General features: G+C 53.7%; 1 long non-coding RNA gene across 1 annotated transcript; it reads left to right on the top strand.

Moving 5' to 3' along the window:
- Nucleotides 1-982: 982 nt before the first annotated feature.
- On the top strand, nt 983-14,685 carry LOC144310318 (uncharacterized). The gene is made up of 2 exons (XR_013376041.1): nt 983-4,760; nt 12,868-14,685. It is a non-coding gene; the product is annotated as an uncharacterized LOC144310318 (long non-coding RNA).
- The last annotated feature ends 3,892 nt before the right edge of the window (nt 14,686-18,577 follow it).

Below are 18,577 nucleotides of genomic sequence, written 5' to 3'. Positions count from 1 at the left end.
GAAACGTGACCACGAATGACATCGAGAGCAGAGACTTTAAACTTTGGAGCCAAACGACCCTTCCTGCAAACAACAGCTGACGGGCGAGTGGCGAATAAAGCACGCGGATCGGGGGCCCTCTTTCTCCGCTCCCCCACCCACCAGCCCAGAGCAACCAATCTGGACAGAGGACAGCAAGGAAGAGGAGGCCGGGGCAGGGGTTCTTGGAGGCTTCTGTGCCCCAAACATGAGGGTGGCGCCCTGGGGCTGCTGAGGGGATTGAGTGACATGGGCCTGCCCGAGAGGTGACATGTGTGGAAGCTTTGAGGTGTCCTGTGGGGCTGTGCTGTGCTAACGCTGCTGCCCAAGTGATTTCCAGCAGCTTCCATTTCGAGACCAACATCAATTAGGTGACTTAATTACCGAGCCGCAGACCCAGACAGAAACCATGGCCCAGGCTGCCTGCAGGGTGGGACTGGTCCATCCAGATTACCTCAAACCATCGGAGTGTCGGGTCCCACAGGTCCCACAGCTGGCAGGGCTGGGCCACACCCCACTCTTAGGACCAGGCACATCCAGTCACATGTGCAGCTTCCTGTGGCTCTTGAAATAACTCCCACAGAAGCAAGGCCCCGGGCGGCACCCAGGCCCTTCCCCTCCCCAGTTTCCAGGCCAGCTGCTCCCCATCCCATGAGCTCCAGCAGGTGGGGGCTGCTCCGCCGCACACCTCCCTGCACTCACCTGCCATCTCTCCTCCACTCAGGGTCGGCCACACGGCAGGTGCGCACCGAGGTCTTCCTAAATGGACTTCTTTTTTTTTTTTTTTTTTAATTTTTTTTTATTTATTTATGATAGTCACACAGAGAGAGAGAGAGAGAGGCAGAGACATAGGCAGGCTCCATGCACCAGGAGCCCGATGTGGGATTCGATCCCTGGTCTCCAGGATCACGCCCTGGGCCAAAGGCAGGCGCTAAACCTCTGCGCCACCCAGGGATCCCCTAAATGGACTTCTAACCCCACAGAGTGGGCCTCACTGCTGTTTCCCCGGAGCGAAGTTATCTTGTCAGGTGTATTTCCCCTGCAATAAGCCCCCGGTGCAGAGCTCAGTGAGAGACAGAAGCCCTGACGTTTCTTAGCCCAGGCCTGGCGCAAATCCCGGGCGGTCACACCGCTGGGTTCCCAGCCTTGGGATCCCACATGACAGGAGCCTATCCACCTCACCCTGTACTCTGTCCTGGTTTGTCCCCGGTGTGGGACAGACCGTGCCTGTCACCCCTAAAGAATCACATCCTTTCTCTAGCAGCCTTGTCTCAGACCATTAGGGAACTCAGACGCTTTGCCCTGGTCAGGCCAGTCAGAGATGAGGGCTCTGGCTCGGAGAAGGTGGCTGAGCCTCACTGGGAGCCTCTGGTATCAAGCCTCTTCGGGACCAGCCTAGAAGGACAGATCCAGCTCATTGTGGTTCAATGGGCACTGGCTGGCATGAGGGGGCATAGTTGCCTCCTTCCCTTCGTGGATGCTGGGCTCCCAGCCCCTGGTCCACGGCTCTGTTTGCCTGGCTAGGATCCCCTTGGCTGAACCCACACACTGCTCTGCTGTGGTTCCCATGCAGGGTCACCAGTGGGAGGCCCCACAGGCAGAAGAGAACCTCAGGGGTTCAGTTCGCAGCCCACAGCCCACGGCCCTGTCTGCAGCTTGGAGTGGCTGGGCACCTCTACAGCAGCTGGGGGCCGAATGGTGTCCCCCCACCCCCCAAAAGATCTGGCTACATCCTAACCCCTATACCTGTGGATGGGGCCTTATTCAGAATTAGGGTCTTTGCCGGTGTGATCAAGTTACAAAGAGGTCATGCTGGAGTAGAGTGCGAGCGCTGACAGACCCAGAGGGGACGCCATGTGAGGACGAGGCAGAGGTGGAGGGACGTGGCCACAGTCAAGGGACACCTGGCGCCCCCAGGAGCTGGAAGACACAGGAAGGACCCTCTCCTGGAGCCTGTAGAGGAACGCAGCCCTGCAACCCCTGAATTTCGGACTCTGGGCTCCAGACTGAGAGAGCGTAGGTCTCTGCTGTTCTGAGCTACCCCATCTACAGCGCTTTGCTGCAGTGTCCCTAAGACCCTCCTACAACAGCCCTCACTAAGTTGCCCCCTGGCCCTGGTAGCCCTGCTGCTCGGAGGGCGCCTCCCCCTGCCTCGCCTGTGGTCTAACAGCTCCAAGCAAGGTGTCCTGGGAGATGCTGTGCTTGGAACGGGCCTGCCCTCGGCTGCTCCCCAACCCTGAGAGACCTCGTCATAGTCTTTGTCAGTGCCCAGCTTGGACAAGCTCCAGCTGCCTCCAGGAGGAGAGACGGTGAGAACCACGTTTCTTACAGTTGATAGGTCACTGCTTGGTGGGGACCTGGGGTCTCAGGCTGCAGCCACTTGGGGGCTGGGGCAGCACCTGCTGCTCCCACGTGGATGTGACACCCAGGCTGAGTCTAGAGCTGGCCTCACCTCAGCTTAGAGGTCTGGGAATGACGCCATTCCCTGAGACCATGTGTCCATGAGGCCAGAGGACGGGGGAGCTGTGTCAGGGTCTTGGGGCTGCCGCAGAAGACACAGGCTGAGGGCACAACAACAGAAATATGGCCTATCCCAGCTCTGGGGCCAGAGTCCACAAACCAGGAGTCACAGGGCAACGCTCCCTCCAAAGGCTCCGGGGGAGGGTCCTTCCTGCTGCTCTCAAGTCCTGGGGGCCCCAGGTGGCCCTCAGCTGGTGGCTATGTCCCTCCAATCTCTGTGTTTGTGTCTTAAATGTAATGAACCCAGTCATTGGATATAGGGCCACCCTAACCCAGAAACCTTGTCTCAACTAATTCCATCGGCAAAGACCCAATTTCCAAATGAGGTTGCATCTGAGCTTCCTGGTGGACATACATTATGTGTGTGGGAGGGGGAGGGCTGTCACTGTGTCACCCACAACAGGAGACTACAAGTCACATTTGTAACCAGCTCCTGGCATATCTGGCCAAGGTGGTCTGGACCATTCACGGGTGAGCACCAAGTCGGGCTTGAGCCCTGCAAGCCTGTCAGGACCAGCATTACGGGGCCACCCCCTGATCTTGCAGGGCCTGGACCGCTCCTCATTTCCACACGGCTGACTTTTTCCAATGGGGATAATACTTCCGTCCGGCAGGAGGATTAAGTGAGCTTCTGTGATTCACATGAGACAGCAGATGGCTGGTCACTTCATTGATACCAGTGGCTTTTGTCAGCGTCCATGAGTATGTAGAAAGGGGATGATATCAGACACGTCTCTCTTTCGGCTGGAGATGTGCTGACCTCAGCCTCTGGTTCTTCGGGACGTGCCACTGCTCAGAGGAGAGCATGGGTTGTGGCAAAGATTGCCTGGTCCCAGGGCTCTCTCCCACGTCCCTGGGTCCTGACAAGAGTGAGACAGGAGGCTTTTCTCCATGCATGCCGAGCCCCACGTCCCGGGGACCCCCTCTGTTCTTGTCCTGGAAAGGGACCGGGACACCTAATGCTCAGAGTCTCAGCTTTGTGCCACTCCAAGTTCTGAGCTCAGCCTCACACAAGCCATCCCTGTCCCCTTGTTCTCTAGTTTCTTTTTTAAGATCATGGGTCAGGTCATGATCCCGGGGTCCTGGGATCAAGCCCTACATTGGACTTTCTGCTTAGCAGGGAGTCTGCTTCTTCCTCTGCCCCTCCTCCAGCTCATTCTTGCTCTCTCTCAGATAAATAAATCTTAAAAAAAAAAAAAAGTTTTTAGAAAACGGATTCCTGGTCAAATCTGCACAATTTTGGTATGACAAGGTTTGGGCAGGTACAAGGGGTTCCCAGAAGGGTGCCGTGGGGAAGCCAGCTGGGAGGTGCTGGTTTGGGGTCAGGATCCCAAGCAGGGACTCGTTCCTGGGTCCTGGCTGTCCGTCCTCCCATGCTGTGTTGTCTTCTGCCTCTCGGCCCTCACATGTGCGTCCTTGCACAGATGACGTCATAATCTGTCGGACTGAGCACATGGGGTGCTGTCACGGTGACTTGGAAGCTGGGCCCTGCCCAACAAGCCTCAGACTACACGAGGGGCTGGTGAGGCCCCAACAACTCTGTTCTCCCCCCACACGTGGTATTTTCAAACAATTTGCATTCACATTTAAACATGGGAAAAGTGGAATGCCTGGGTAGCTCAGCGGTTGCGCATCTGTTTGGTCTGTTTGGCTCAGGGTGTGATCCTGGAGTCCCGGGATCAAGTCCTGAATCAGGCTCCCTGCAGGGAGCCTGCTTCTCTCTCTGCCTGTGTCTCTGACTCTCTCTCTGTGTCTCTCATGAATAATTTTTTTTTTAAATGGAAAAGGTTCACATTAAAAAAAAACAACAACAAATTTCTGACTTCTCTTTAAAAAAAAACCTCAGAAATCTAGCAATTAAAGACTCTCAGTCTGTGGACACCAGAGGTGCTGGCATGACCTAGCAGTGGCCGGGTCTCTCGGCGGGCCTGCGTGCTGAACTCTGGCCTCCACCTGTCTGTCCCACTCATTCTTTTCCAGGTCTGTCCCCGGAGGCATCTGAGATTTCAACTCCTGCCCATATAAGAACCAGCCCCAAGAAAACAGCAATCCATATAAGGCCAGCAGGTTGCAGAAACCCTGGGTTATGTAACACGTGGCCTGGGTCTAAGCCTCTGTTGGCGCCCCGGGGCCCTTCTGAAGCGAGCAGTGCGGAGTCTGCCAGAGAGAGACAGGCAGGAAGCAACACGGATTAGCCACTTTCACTCAGGACAGTTTGCCAGGTGGGTCCAGGATCACAGCTCAACAGCAGGTGTGTCACTGCTTACCTCCTGTGCCAAAGGCAAACATAAGCCACAGACTGCAGCTCCTTTTGTCTCCAAGCCGCTTGCTTACTGGGGGCTGTTTTGGGGCCTGATCGTTCTCTGTGGATGTGTGTGTTGGGGAGTCCTCTGTGCATTGAAGGATACGGAGCAGCATCCCTGGCCTGGACCCACTAGATGCCAGTGGCACCCCTCCCCGAGCCACGGCCCCCAGAACAGCTCCAGACCCTGCCAGGCATCCCTTGCTTGAGAACTAAGCCCGGATGCCACATGGGGGCCCAGCCAGGGTCAGCTGGCTGGCTGGGTGGGGGGTTGGGGGGGAGCCTCGCTGCCCTCCCTCCCCTTCCTCACAGGAGTCGTGACTCACAGACCCAGGTGAGGGCAGGCGTGTGTCACAGCAACTGCAAGGAGCATCTGGCCCGACCACAACTGCCATCTCCAGTTACACAAGTGCCGGCCTGTACAGAAAGGCGCAGCGTGTTCTGTTGGGAAAGAAACCCCCGGGGGCACGTTGGTTTCAATGCCTCGGTGAACCCGGGAGCCAGGTGGAGGCTTCAACGGCCTCTTTGTCCTCACCCCTCCCCTCATGCAAAAGAATGGCTGATGCAAGAGGCCCCAGGATTGCCGGTTCCGGCGGGGAGCGGGGAGCATGAGCGCAGATCGCGGGGCTCCGGGGCTCCGGGGCTCCGTGCTCAGTGGCGGGAGGCAGCAGCTGCCTGCGTGTGGCCAGCAGTTGGCGTCAGAGGGGACTTGCCGGGGCTCTGCCGAGGGGGAACAGAGCAGAAATGAGACCCATGCCGTGGGCACAGAAGGCGGAAGGAAAACGTGCCCACGCAGCCAGCATCTCCCCAGGTGGAGCCTGCCAGGAGGGATGGCGGCCGCAGGAGGGACAGAAACGGCATCTCCAGTCTTCAGCAGGACTGAGCAAAGGGAATCCTGCCCGTGAACTCCCGGGAGGCTCTGAGGTCCCTGCCACGAGGGCGCTGTCCTCGTTGTCACCACCACCAGGATGGGGAGGGAGCAGCAGCTGTGCCCTCCACCGCAGGGTTTCACGCCCACCACACAAATGACATTTGTGGCTGCTCGTCCTCGGGGTGGGGCTGTCCTTTGCCTCACAGGATGTCGAGCGGCTTCTCTGGCTGGCCCACCCACAGGTGCCATGGCACTAGTAGCCCCCCTACTCCCCGTGTTGACAGAATGTCACCAAACATCACCAAGTGTCCGTGGGAGGCACAATGGCCCCTGAGAGTGTGCCAGCCCCCCGGGGAATGAGCCCAGCGAGTCCCCAGGACCGGTCCCTCCCACCTCTGCTCAGCAGGAACGTCCTGTCCCTCCAGTCCCCAGCTCTGACATCCGCCTGCCACACCCACATCTCCGTGTCCCTTAGCCTTCTTGTCCCTGGCCTCTCTGGAGGCTGGCCAGCCCTGCCACCTTCTGTTACCCTCTGCAGGCTTGGGCTCCGGGGAAGGATTCCTGCCAACGTCCGCAGGAGCAAGGAGGCCCCATCCCACTGGTCCGATGTGAAGATAGCATCCCATAACTGCAGGTTCACGTGGGTCCTTCAGGGGTCAGCTGAGAGGCCCTACAGCCAGGGGATCCAGAGCAGGGGTCTCCACCGAGGAAACGGGGGCCGTCCCACAGCAGGTGCCATGCAGGGGCCGCTGGGCATCAAGGCTGCAGGAGCATCACACTTGTCATGGGGGCGAGGCTGACTCCGTTCATGGCAGAGGGGCCAGCGCAGGGGGGTCTGCAGGATGGGAGACGGATGTTCGTTCCCAACATGGTGCGGACAAGCAGGGATGTACGGCCATGGGCACTGCGGCCAGGGGCTGCCAATCGGAGGCGACCAGATAGTCAATAGGGGGGTTCTGGCTAAACGGACTTAGCAGGGTTTGCGCTAACGCCGCACTCTCGAGGACAAGCCCGGGGATGAGGCCTCGTTGACACAGTGCCCAGAGGAGCACTGTGATCAAGGAGTGTTTGTCACAGCCCGGGGACATTACGTTGGTGGTCTCTTCCTATTACACGGGAGAACCCGGGAGTGTTGAGAGGCCTGGTCACTTGCCTGAGGCCCTCAGTGCATGGTCGGGGGGTGGGGGTGCGTCAGAAGCCATACAGCCGCGCAGGGCCTAGATGTGTCACCCCAAAACACGGGAATCTGGTGAGGGAAGGTGAGAGGCAGGTTTCCCCCTCCTGCAGCATGTGCTGCCCCTGCCCCCGTTGGACCCCAAAGACATGGGGTCAAGTGTATGACTGTCTTTGGGGCAGTGCCTTCTTGAGGCCCCTTCTTTCAAGGTTTTTCTGAGTCAGAGGGAGGACGGAGGCCTTCTAACCAGTGGTTTTCCCATTCACTCCATGCCAGCGGCGTCCCAGGAACTAGTCACCAAGATGAGGGCTGCGGGGCTAGCAAGATTCGCTGCTGGGACCACCCAGGTCAGGGGCACCCTGAGATTCCTGTGGCTGCTCTCTGGGGGCACGTAGCCCCCACCCTGCAGAAAGGGACCGGGAGCGTCTTTCCCAGGCCTCACTGTCTCTCCAACACAGGCCTCTGGGCAACGTCCCTGTCGGCCAAATCCTGCTAGGAGCCAGGGGGCAACAGAGAGGGCAGCTGCCCATCCAGGGCAGTCTCAGAGCCCAGGACAGCAGGGCGCAGCAGAGGGAGGGCCTGGAGGGGCCCTGGGCAGCGGCGGCAGCAGCGGCGGCAGCAGCACTGGTCCTTTCAGGCCTGGGCAGAGCAAGCTGGATTACACTGCCAGGTGGCTCCAGGCAGGCTGGGGTCAGTGGGGAAGAGGTAGGAGAGGCACATCCGCTTCCAGCAGAGGCAGCCAAGGATTAGAGGGGCGGGGGTGGGTGCTCCGTTCCGGATCAGGGACCCTGTGATCATCCCCAGCAACCCACTTCAAAAGAGCTCTTGTCAGGCTGCTCAGGGCTGGACAAGCAGCAAGTACAGACTGTGCCCGGAAGGTGGGGTCAAGACCCAATCCTAGAGCTGCAGAGCCTTGCTGGCACCTCTGCTGGCACCTCCTCTGTGCACTCCTGGCACCTGGGGCTGCTTCTGTCGGAGCACTCCTCCAGGTTCCCACTTGGCCGAGCTCCCCAGCAGCCCAAATAGGCTGGCACAAGGAAGAGGCCCGCTGTGACTGAGCGATGAACAGCAAGGGAGACGTGATGAGGAACAGTGACGGAGCACCCCTCTGAAACAGACTCTTCCAACCTCCTTCTGTTGGTAGCGAGGCTTCCACACAGGGTTGTCACATAGAGTTGCACAGTTTGTTTACTGCACAAAGGCACATGGCACATGCATTGCTCCATGTGCACCCCATGTACCCTCACCCGGGCCTGCTCCAGCTCAAAGACCGGGCATCTGCTTCTTTGCACAGAATTCCATTCAATAGCCAAGGCATCCACTGTGCCCCTCCAAGGAAGTACTTTCTAACCATGTGCCCCACCCTCCCCGACGGGAAGACTTTTTCCCTTCTTGCCAAGCCACCTGCTCCAGCAATTGCCATGTAACAAATCAGCCCAAGAGTTAGGGGCTCAAGACAATTCATTATGAGGCCTATGGCTCTGGGCAGTTGGGCTCAATCATGTGGCTCTTGCAGGGTCTCGCATACAGCCAGGAGCAGAGGACAGAGGTCTAGGGTCATGTCACAGCCTCTTGGTCTCCACGTCTGGCCCTGGGCTGGGACGGCCAGTGCTCCAAGAGCTGGTCAGGCATCTCTCTCCATGCAGCCTCTCTGTGGACTGGCGTGGGGAGCCCCACAGCCTGCCGGTCTCTCTGTGGTCGGGCTTCTGGCAATTGTGTTGAGTTTGCTGGAACGTTCTCAGACTGAGAGGGAACAGTCAGGAGAATGTAGACTTCCGTCTTGTTAGGTATCTGGGTGTCCTGGAGGGGATCCCAGACCACCCGGAGGGTGGGGGTGTGGGGCCCTGGCTCCTTAGCTAGGGTAGCTCTCATCCGTCGTTGGCCCTGGGGACTTGCCCACGGAGCCCTGCCAACCCCAGGAGAGGGGGATCCATGCCCTGACAACCCGCTAAGGTGTGACCTCCTAAGTCATACCTGTGGAAACCCCCAGGCATCCTCCTGCTTCTCCAGCTCTCTATTCCAGGCCCACCTGGAGCAGGTAGCCCGAGCATGCTGCCACCATCTTCCTGGCCGGGCATCGCTCACCATCGGGGGTGCCTACTGCAGCCAGGGGATTCCTGGGGGGAAGGGGGTGCTCCTTGCTCAGTGCTCTCATTTGAAAGACAGAGAGACAGGCCCAGAGCCTCCCCTCCCTTTGGGTGTGAGTGGTGGCGAGAACCTCCTGGAGGCAGCTGAGGCTGTTAGATCTGTGAATGGTATAGAGAATGTCTAGAGATGGTCAGTCTTCTCCCCTCAGAGGTAGATCTACTATGTCCCTCCCAGCATCTCCCCTGCAGCTCGGGGTGAGACAAGCCCAGAGAAGGCAGCCTTCTGCAGGGCAGGGCCAGCCGTGGGCTGAGACTCCTCCACGCTGAGGGGCGCCAGGGTGTGTGGGTAAGTCTGTGTTTCAAAGGAAGAGTGAGGTTCTGGAAATGAGGTCTCTAGAGGGCTGGGTGTGGCCTCTCCTTCAAGTTTGGTTTGGTTTTTTGAGAGTGTCTTGGGGGCCTTCGTACGACATAAACGTGGAGGCCAGAGGCCAGAGGCTGAAGTCGAGGTGTGGGCCGGGCCATGCTCCCCCCCCGGTGCCGCAGGCTGCATCCTTCTGTATGAGGCAGGCTTCTTGGGAGAAACAGAAGTGGTAGGACACGTGCATATATGGAGGAGATCTATCGTAAAGAAACAGCTCGTGGGGTTGTGGAGGCTGACAAGTGCCAATAGCACAGGGGAGCAGGCAGCTGGAGACTGGGAAGAACCCATGTGTCATCCTGAGTTCAAAGGAAGAACAAAGTGCTGTCCCAGCTCAGAGGCCACCAAGCAGGACAAAATCTCTCTTGTTCAGAGGAAGGTTGACCTTTGTTCTCTGCAGGCCTTCGACTGATTGGATGAGGCCCACCATAGTTACAGAGGACAATTTGCTTTCCTCGGCCTATTTTATTTTTTTTTTAAGACTTTATTTATTTATTCATGAAAGACACAGAGAAGAGAGGCAGGGCAGGGACATAGGCAGAGGGAGGAGCTGGCTCCATGCAGGGATCCCAATCCGGGACTCCAGAATCACAGCCTGAGCTGAAGGCAGGTGCTCAAACGCTGAGCCACCCAGGCGTCCCTACTCAGCCTATTGATGTAAACTTTAATCTCATCTAAAACAATCTCACAGAAACACTCAGAATAACGTTTTACCAAATATCAGGGCACCCTATGACTCAGTCAAGTTGATACATAAACTCCATCATGCACATCTTGCCTCAACTAGGTTCTGGTGGCTCCAGGGATCTCTGGGCTTGTGGCCACATGCCTCCACTCTCTGCCTCTATTCTCACGTTGCTCCTCCCTGTGTCCCTATGATCCAGATCTCCCTCTCCTGTCTCTTTCAAGGAGATTCTGCATTGATTTCGTAAACCGATCCCATCTGCAAAGACCATATTTCCAAATAAGGTCACATCCACAGGGTACAGGGGTTAGGACTGGGACATATCTTTTGCAGGGATGCCTTTGAACTCATACTAGATAAAGGTGGCCCTAAGTCCAACCACTGGTGTCTTTGTATGAAGACACATGAAGACACAGAGAGAAGTCCATGTGAAGACAAGCAGAGCCTGGCATGAAGCTGCCACAGGCCAAGGAACATCAGGAATCATTGGCTGCCACAGAGTTGAGAAAGGATCCCCCCAGAGCCTTCGGGGGAAGAGGCACAGCCCCACCAACATCTAGATTTTGGACTTTTGGCCTCCAGATGTGTTTCAACCCTCCCCCCCCACTTTGTGGCCATTTGTTACGGTGGCCTCAGGACACTTGCACACCCTGTTGGTTCCTATTTCTAATACATTGAAGCTATTCACCCACTTTGTTCTATATTTTCTTTACCGTTTGTTTCTGTCTTGATTTGTCACAAAATCAGGCTACTAGGAAAGTCTCTGTCTGACTCTTTGACCAAAAGAACTGGAATCACCTTTTTTCTGAGTGTTTATATACATGGACAGAAGTGCATATGGGCCAATGGAGGGCAGACAGGGTAAAGACAGGTAAAGGCAGAGGAGAGCACATCACAGGCCTCCTGGGCCTTAGCCATCTGCCTGGGCCTCCCTCCTCTCCCTCAGCCTCCTGTCCCACCTGTCACGGACTCCAGTCCAGAACACCCCCGCCAGCGCAGGAGGCCAAGAGCTACCGATGCAGAGACCCCGATCCCCTCCCGTACCAGCTGGTCACATCACCTACCTGCCCTGGTGGCCGTCGGTGACCTTCCGTCTCTGTGTGCTGCAGAGCGGACATGTCAGCACACCTGGGTACCTGGGCACTCACCTTTCTCACCTGGGCCACTCCAATGGCCTCTTGCTTCTGTATTCATTTCCTTTTGTTGTAATTACCACAAATTTAGTGTCTTAAAACATACACATTTATTCTCTCATCGTTCTGGATGTCAGACGAACAGACTGGGTCTCTCCGGGGCTAACTGAAATCAAGGTGTCAGCAGAGCCAGATCCTCTGTCCTCCCCATCCATGTCCAGAGCCAGCTGCCAGGGGCCTTCCCAGCTCCCTCTGACTCCACTCCTACCTCTGCTGTAAGACCCCTAGTGAGGACACTAGGCCTAGTGTGACAGCCCAGGATGGTCTCCCACCTCAGGATCCTCCCTTACTGCCATCTGCAAGTCCCCTGTGCCCCCACACAAGGTCACATACCCACAGAGTCCTTCTGGGGATCAGCACGTGGTTACCCTGCTGCCCTCATCATGCTGACCAGTGGGTATGGTGCTCCTGTTCCAAACGGTGGGTCCCTTCATGTCACTGCCCTGTTTACTACCCACCAGCAGCTCCCGTGGTGCTTACAACAAAATCCAAACCCCTTCTCCACGCTGGCAGCCCTGGAGAAGGGGGCCCTACCTCTCCACCCACCCTCTACCCACACCATAGCAGCTCCCAAACACCCCGTCACTCTGTCACCAGGCCCCCTCCTCAAGAGTCTTCCTGCCCTCACCCGAGGGAACCCACTCCTCCGCACCATGTCATCCTGTTTAATTTACGTATCTTTATCCAAACCCATCTGTGATTCTGTTCACTTGTTTCCTGTTCACTATGTTGCCTCTAGAATCTGATTCCCCGGCAGAGGGTCCGGTGAGCCTAGAGCAGGCCCAGCACATGGCAGGCCCTCGACAAATATTTGTAAAATGAAAGAGGCATTCCAGCAGAGGCAAATGAGTTAAAGCCAGCCCTGTCGTCTGTTTCTTGGCACGGGTTTGTTGTCCAGTCCCGGCCAGTTATTCAGACACACAAAGCGCTCTTGGCCTTGGCTAGGGGAAACAGAGGGCACAGTGTACTGCAGAGACGCCCAAGTCTCTGAGCTCTGGGTGCTCATTGTGGCACTGAAGCAGATGAAGTTCCCTCCGAGTGTAATGAAGTGACACAGTGGGTCGGGGAACTGTGCTCCTCTGCTGAGTCTTCTCCACTCGTGATCTGAGAGTCTTGCTTCTGCGACCCACCACTTCCAAATCCCAGTTTGGCCTTGGCTATCGGTAGCACAGAATACTCTTCATTGGCAGGATGCCTCTGCTTGGCTGAACTTTGCAACCACAAGATAAATGATGCCCTGCATCTTGGCAGCAGGGGATGGCTTGTTCCTTCTGGGCAGGAGAGCCTCGGGGAGCCAGGAAGGTGGTGATGCTCAAGACAAACAGCAGCCAAGCCCGGGAGGCAGAAGCTGAGCCGAGCCTCAGCATATCCACCGTCCCTGCCCCACATGGCAGGGTCCTTCACTCAGTTCTGGCATGTTTGTTAATTACAGAGAGATCTACAATTATCTCTGGAGAATTAGAGCATTGCATGATTTTGCCCAGGGCTAGAAAGATGTGTCCACTAGCCAAGCAGAAAGAAGGCCAATGAAGCAAGAGTCTTCTCTGGGTTAATACAAATGGTAAACCTAATGTGAGTTTGTTTCCATTTGCTCCCCAGGAAGGAGCCCTCCAGAGGCCTTGGAGACCCCCAAAGAGCAAAGCAAAGAGACCAAAAGCAAACACCCAAGGAGGGATCATTGGCCCTCTTTCCACCGAAAAGGGTCCAAAGTGTCCACAGCGTCACAGAGGGCCTCTGCAGCTGCAGCCATGGGTTGGGGTCTGCTTTGGGGAGCTTGCCATCAGAAGCTTCCTAACCCACAACGCCATTCACAGCAGCCATGCTAAGTCACATTTTGTCCAGTGAGTTTCTGCATCCTTGCTAAGCCTGCCTTAGTATCAGGCCACACAACATACACTCAAACCAATTGCTGACCATCTCATGGATGGAGGAACCCAGCATAGTTGCTTGAGCCTCGTGTGCAAAGAGCAGTACTCCCTTGCCCCATCCCCGGGACCTGGCCCCGGATGCTAAGGGCATATTGCGTCCACCTCTTATGGATTTGTTTGTTGAAACCTGCAGGATCCTGTGTGTTAACTCCCAAGGAATGAAAGAGCTGGAAGGACCCAAGAATTGCTCAGCTCTTACTCCAACAGATTAATGGCTTCCCTAACACGATCCAACAAGTCTGGGGAGCTGCTTCTTCACCAACCTGATGTTCGTCCTGGCCTTTTGTTCTTCCTGTCATTTTTCAAGTTTGTCAAAGATTTCAGGCAGTGCCTGACTCTTGGTTCAGAGAGAAGGGAACCTGCCAAATGCAGGCTTGTGGGCCATTTCAACAGTACCTCCCCTGAGCAAAGAATACCAGGAGCTCCGGATGTTGCTCTGTGGTCCAGAGATTCATTAGTCCTTCATTTACTCAAGTGAAAATGACAAAGAAGAGCTAGTTTGGCTTTGCATTTTGCTTTGTCCTTCTCAGTCCTTTGCATTTGCACTTAAATTTTAGGATCAGCTTGTCATTTTGTGAGTATGTACATGCACGGTACACAGAAAGCCCTCAGGATTTTAATGAAGTGGTATTGAATCTATGGGTCATTTTGGGAAGATTGAAGCCTTTTTAGTAGTGAGTCTTCAGTGTAGAGGATTTGCTCTGTCTATTCCTAGGTATCTGTTGGTTTTTGATGCTCTTACAAACAGTAACTTCTAAAGATTTTTATTATAGATGTATCTGTTGCCAGTATATATAAAATAACAACCAGTTTTTGTATGTTGATCTTATATCCAGCAACCTAGCTAAGCTTACCTTTTAATTTGAATAGATTATTTGTAAATTCCTTTGGAATTGTTTACACTATGTGTGAATAATGACAATTTAGATTCCCCTTTCTCAAACCTTATGCTTTTATTTCTTTTCTCCTTTTTTGCACCGGTTAGCCTACCTTTGCCATGTTAAATATATGTGGTGAGAGAGGATGCTATGGCTTTACCTATTTCTTACTTCCATTCCCCATCAAAAAGCCTCTGAAGGATTTTAGGGAGACGGCAGTGGCAACACAGTTTTTGGATATTTCAAAGTGCCACATAAAATAGTACAACTAAAAAGTCCCACCTAGATAGTGCAGCTAAAAAGAGGAGTAAAAATTCCAGGGACTCTCATGAGTGTACAGTGGACTTTTCCAGAGGCCAGAGACATGCTATCACCCAAAAGATTAAATGCAGATAGCATATATAAGAATTCTATCAGTTGTCTACAAAGCCAGACATTAAGACATTTGCAGAAACATAAAATCATACTCATCTTTTCATCTAAATGCTGTTACTTTTTATTAAAAAGATATATCTTCATTAAAAATATGTGGTTTGTGTTAACAATGTAATTGGGTTATTATTGCTATTTTAAATGAATTGATAAATAAATGCCTATTTTATTTTTTTAAAGATTTTATTTATTTACTCATGAAAGACACAGAAAGAGAGAGAGGCAGAGACACAGGCAGAGGGAGAAGCAGGCTCCATGCAGGGAGCCCAACATGGGACTCAATCCTGGGTCTCCAGGATCACATCCCAGGCTGAAGGCAGCACTAAACCACTGAGCCACTGGGGCTGCCCTAAATGAATGTTTAAAATAAGAAGTATTCACGGACAACATCTACAACAAAACTAGGAGCTAAGCTGTCTGCACACAGGCCAGAGCACCAGTGGATGGGGTTGAGCCCCTGCCAGGCACAGACTGTGGGGTATTGGGTTTGCATAGGGAGGGCAGAGGGCAGTGACATGCCTGAGTGTCTGGGAGCATGAGCACCTACAGGTGTGCCCCGGACAGTGTGGTGGCTGGCCAGTCTGATAGCAGCCAGCGAAGACAGCAGAATTGCCACAGCAGGAGCGAGTGCAGGGTGACCTGGTCATGCCTTCTGGGGATGGAGTGGTCCAGCCCCTGGTAGCCAGGGACTCCTTTCAGAACAGAGTTCCACACAGAGAGGAAACTGCTAGAAGTGGAATGAGAGCCGAGGGGACAGGGATAAGAGACCAGCGAGGGAGAGAAGTGGAGAAAAACAGATGGGTTCAGGTCCAGCCTTAGAAGAGCAAAAGAGAGGTCCATCTGGGAGATGGGGAAAGCTGAAACAGGTCTTCTTCAAGAGCCTCAGGAGCCTTAAATTCACACAAAGCAACAGAAATGCATCAAGGGCAAGTCCCATACAAAGTTACCACAAGAAAAATGAGAATATGCAGTGGAATGACATTCCTTACAGAGAAGAAAGAATTTCAGAAGGATGTGCTAAAAAAAGGAAATATCAAAATTGTAACATGCTTGTTTCAGAATAAACTAAAAATGTTTGAGGAAATGACACAAAATGGGGGAGGGGAGGATCCCAGCACCATAAGATACTTTTTAAAACTTGGAAATGAGGTGAGAGACTCAGGCAAAGAATTAAAAATAAGAGAACAATTATTTCATAAATGTAGACTAAATAGGAGTGTAATGTAACAGTGAAACAACCAACATGAGGATATAACGCCTTGAGAAGACTAGAAGGTGAGAAGGCGAAACGGTTTAAAATTCAAAAGAAAACAAAAACCACGATTCAAAGGATCTGAAAGAAACTTGGAAATTGTGAAAATTGGCAAAAAAGATCCAACACACAGATAACAGGGCTCTTTGAGGAAGGTGCCAATGTAAGAGAGCAGAACAAATCCTGAGAACTGTATTCAAGGAAAGTTGCCTGAAATCCAGCCCAGAATGACCAATGCCAAAGACATACTTTAGCAAAATGACTGGTATTTAAAGAAAAAGAAAAAAAAAATCCTTCGGGCCTCTAGGTAACAAGAGCACTGGCTTAGAAGAGACAAAAATCAAATTATCATCGAACTCTTCAACCTCAACACAAAACTGGAGCCAGAGACTTAATACCCAGCAAAATGGATCTTCCCATAAGAGGTGCTGCCACCACACAAGAACCCACTGTTCTTAGGCTTCATACCACGGCACAGCAGAATGCCGCCATCAGGATGCTGGTGAGTGTGGACTGTCTAGTGACTTGAAGTTTTAGGGCTGAGGGAGGGGCTGTGAGATCCCATGGCATCTATTGTACAGATAATGCAGGTATGATCCCCAGGATCATACCCCAAGCCGGAGGCAGACACTCAACCACTGAGCCACCCAGGTGCCCCTAGACTGTGGTCTTAAGATACCATTTTGACTCCAGACCTTGGGGCTTGGGGAAATCGTGCATTCCAGGTCTGGGCATAGGTGAGTCTGAAACATCTTACATGCCAGCTACTGGGGCCTCAGAGACTGCAGGCCCTGGTGGGGGTGTTCCTGCTGGCTGAAGATGGGATGAACTGATGTTCCTTAAGGTTAAGAATTGCACTGGGATCCCTGGGTGGCGCAGCGGTTTGGCGCCTGCCTTTGGCCCAGGGCGCGATCCTGGAGACCCGGGATCGAATCCCACGTCAGGCTCCCAGTGCATGGAGCCTGCTTCTCCCTCTGCCTGTGTCTCTGCCTCTCTCTCTCTCTCTCTGTGTGACTGTCATAAATAAATAAAAAAAATTAAAAAAAAAAAAAGGTTAAGAATTGCACTGATCTAGAAGCCCCCAGAATGTGCCTGAGTCTTGTGTAAGAGGCAAACAGGCAAACAGATTGATCACACGTTGAGGATGACACAGATCCAACCCTTTATCTTGCAAACCAGGTAAATGAAAGAAAGAACTGAGAATTTATTCTGCGTTCCAACCAATAGTAGATGCGGCCTTACAGAGAGGTCCGTTTGCAGGGCTCTTCCAACTTCCTGATGAAAGCGAAGTGATGCAATTAGTGGAGACTGCATAAAGGTACTGAGCGTCATCGGCCCCCAACCTCACAGGAAGAGAGACCACGTGTCTCCCAAGCCAAGAATTGGGTCTCCAATGGGGCCTGTGGGTGGCTCAGTGGTTGAGCATCTGCCTTTGGCTCAGATTGTGATCTCATGGTCCTGGGATTGAGTCCTGTATCCGGCTCCCCTCAGGGAGCCTGCTTCTCCCTCTGCCTATGTCTCCCTCTCTCTGTCTCTCATGAATAAATAAATAAATAAAATCTTAAAAAAAAAAAAAAAAAGAATTGTGTCTCTGCAAAATTTATGTATCCAAGACCTCAGTCCCGGTTCCTCAGCAAGTTATCGTATTTGGAGACGGGGCCTCTAAAAAGGTGATTGGTTAAAATGTCATTATGCGTAGCCCCTAATCCAAAATCTCACTAATGTCCTTGTAAGAAGAGGAAATCTGTACCACAGAGACCCCGGGACATGTGTCCACAGAGGAAAGACCCTGGGAGGCCTCAGGGGAGAGGAACCTACCCCTGCCCACAGCCTAGGGGCCCAGAAGATCATGAACATCTGTGGGCTGAAGCCCCACTTTGCGGCCCTTGCTCATGGCAGCCTGAGCAGATGAATATGGGGTGGGAAGTAGGGGTGCTCTCAAGGCCCAGACGGCTGCCTAGGCCCTGCCTGCATATGGGGGCTACAGGACCCCAGCCCACCCTGTAAACCACATCCCTGCCTAGGGGAGCCCTGCCGTGGATGGAGAGGACAGCAAGGCCAGGACATGAGCCCAAGGGCACAGAAACCAGAGCCCACAGTGCGAACAGCAGCTATAGAGGAAAAGCTATAGAGGTTTGCTTTTTTGTTGTTTTTAATAGATTTTATTTTTTGGAGCTGTTTTAGGTTCACAGCAAAATACAACAGCAGGTACTGAGACTTCCCATGCAGCCCTGCCCCCTCGCACCCACGGCCTCCCTTGCACAGCCATGGTACTACACCTGCTATGGTCAGAGCCTGCGTTGACGTGTCACCATGACCCAGCTGCTGGTGTGCTTTTTTTTTTTTTTTTCAAGATTTTATTTATTTATTCATGAGAGACATACAGAGAGAGGCAGAGACATAGGCAGAGGGAGAAGCAGGCTCCCTGCAGGGAGCCCGATGGGGAACTGGATCCAGAGAGTTCTGGGATCATGCCCTAAGCCAAAGGCAGAAGCTCAACCGCTGAGCCTGCCAGGCGTCCCTGCCGAGTGTGCTTCTGAGAACAAGTTTATTCTCTCTGGGTTGAGTGCCGAACTTCTCATAGCAGGAAGGTGTTTGTTCTGGTCTTTCTGTCTAGAGGCGATGGAGTCGTGATGGACGTGGAGCTTTAGCCATGGTGAGAGCCCGCTGGGGCCGAGGGTGCCGGGCCCAGGTTCAGAATCTTGCTGGGCTGCTGGGACCCAGCGAGTCGGGCTCTCTCAGGGGCTGGGAGGAGGCAGCAGACCCCGGTTCTGGCTGCTTGGCTGCATCCACAGGCCAGAGCTTAGTTTCTTTGTGCT

The sequence above is a fragment of the Canis aureus genome, chromosome 3 (genome assembly GCF_053574225.1).
Source record: "Canis aureus isolate CA01 chromosome 3, VMU_Caureus_v.1.0, whole genome shotgun sequence".
Lineage (NCBI taxonomy): Eukaryota > Metazoa > Chordata > Mammalia > Carnivora > Canidae > Canis > Canis aureus.
This window is presented reverse-complemented; position numbering and strand designations above follow the sequence as displayed.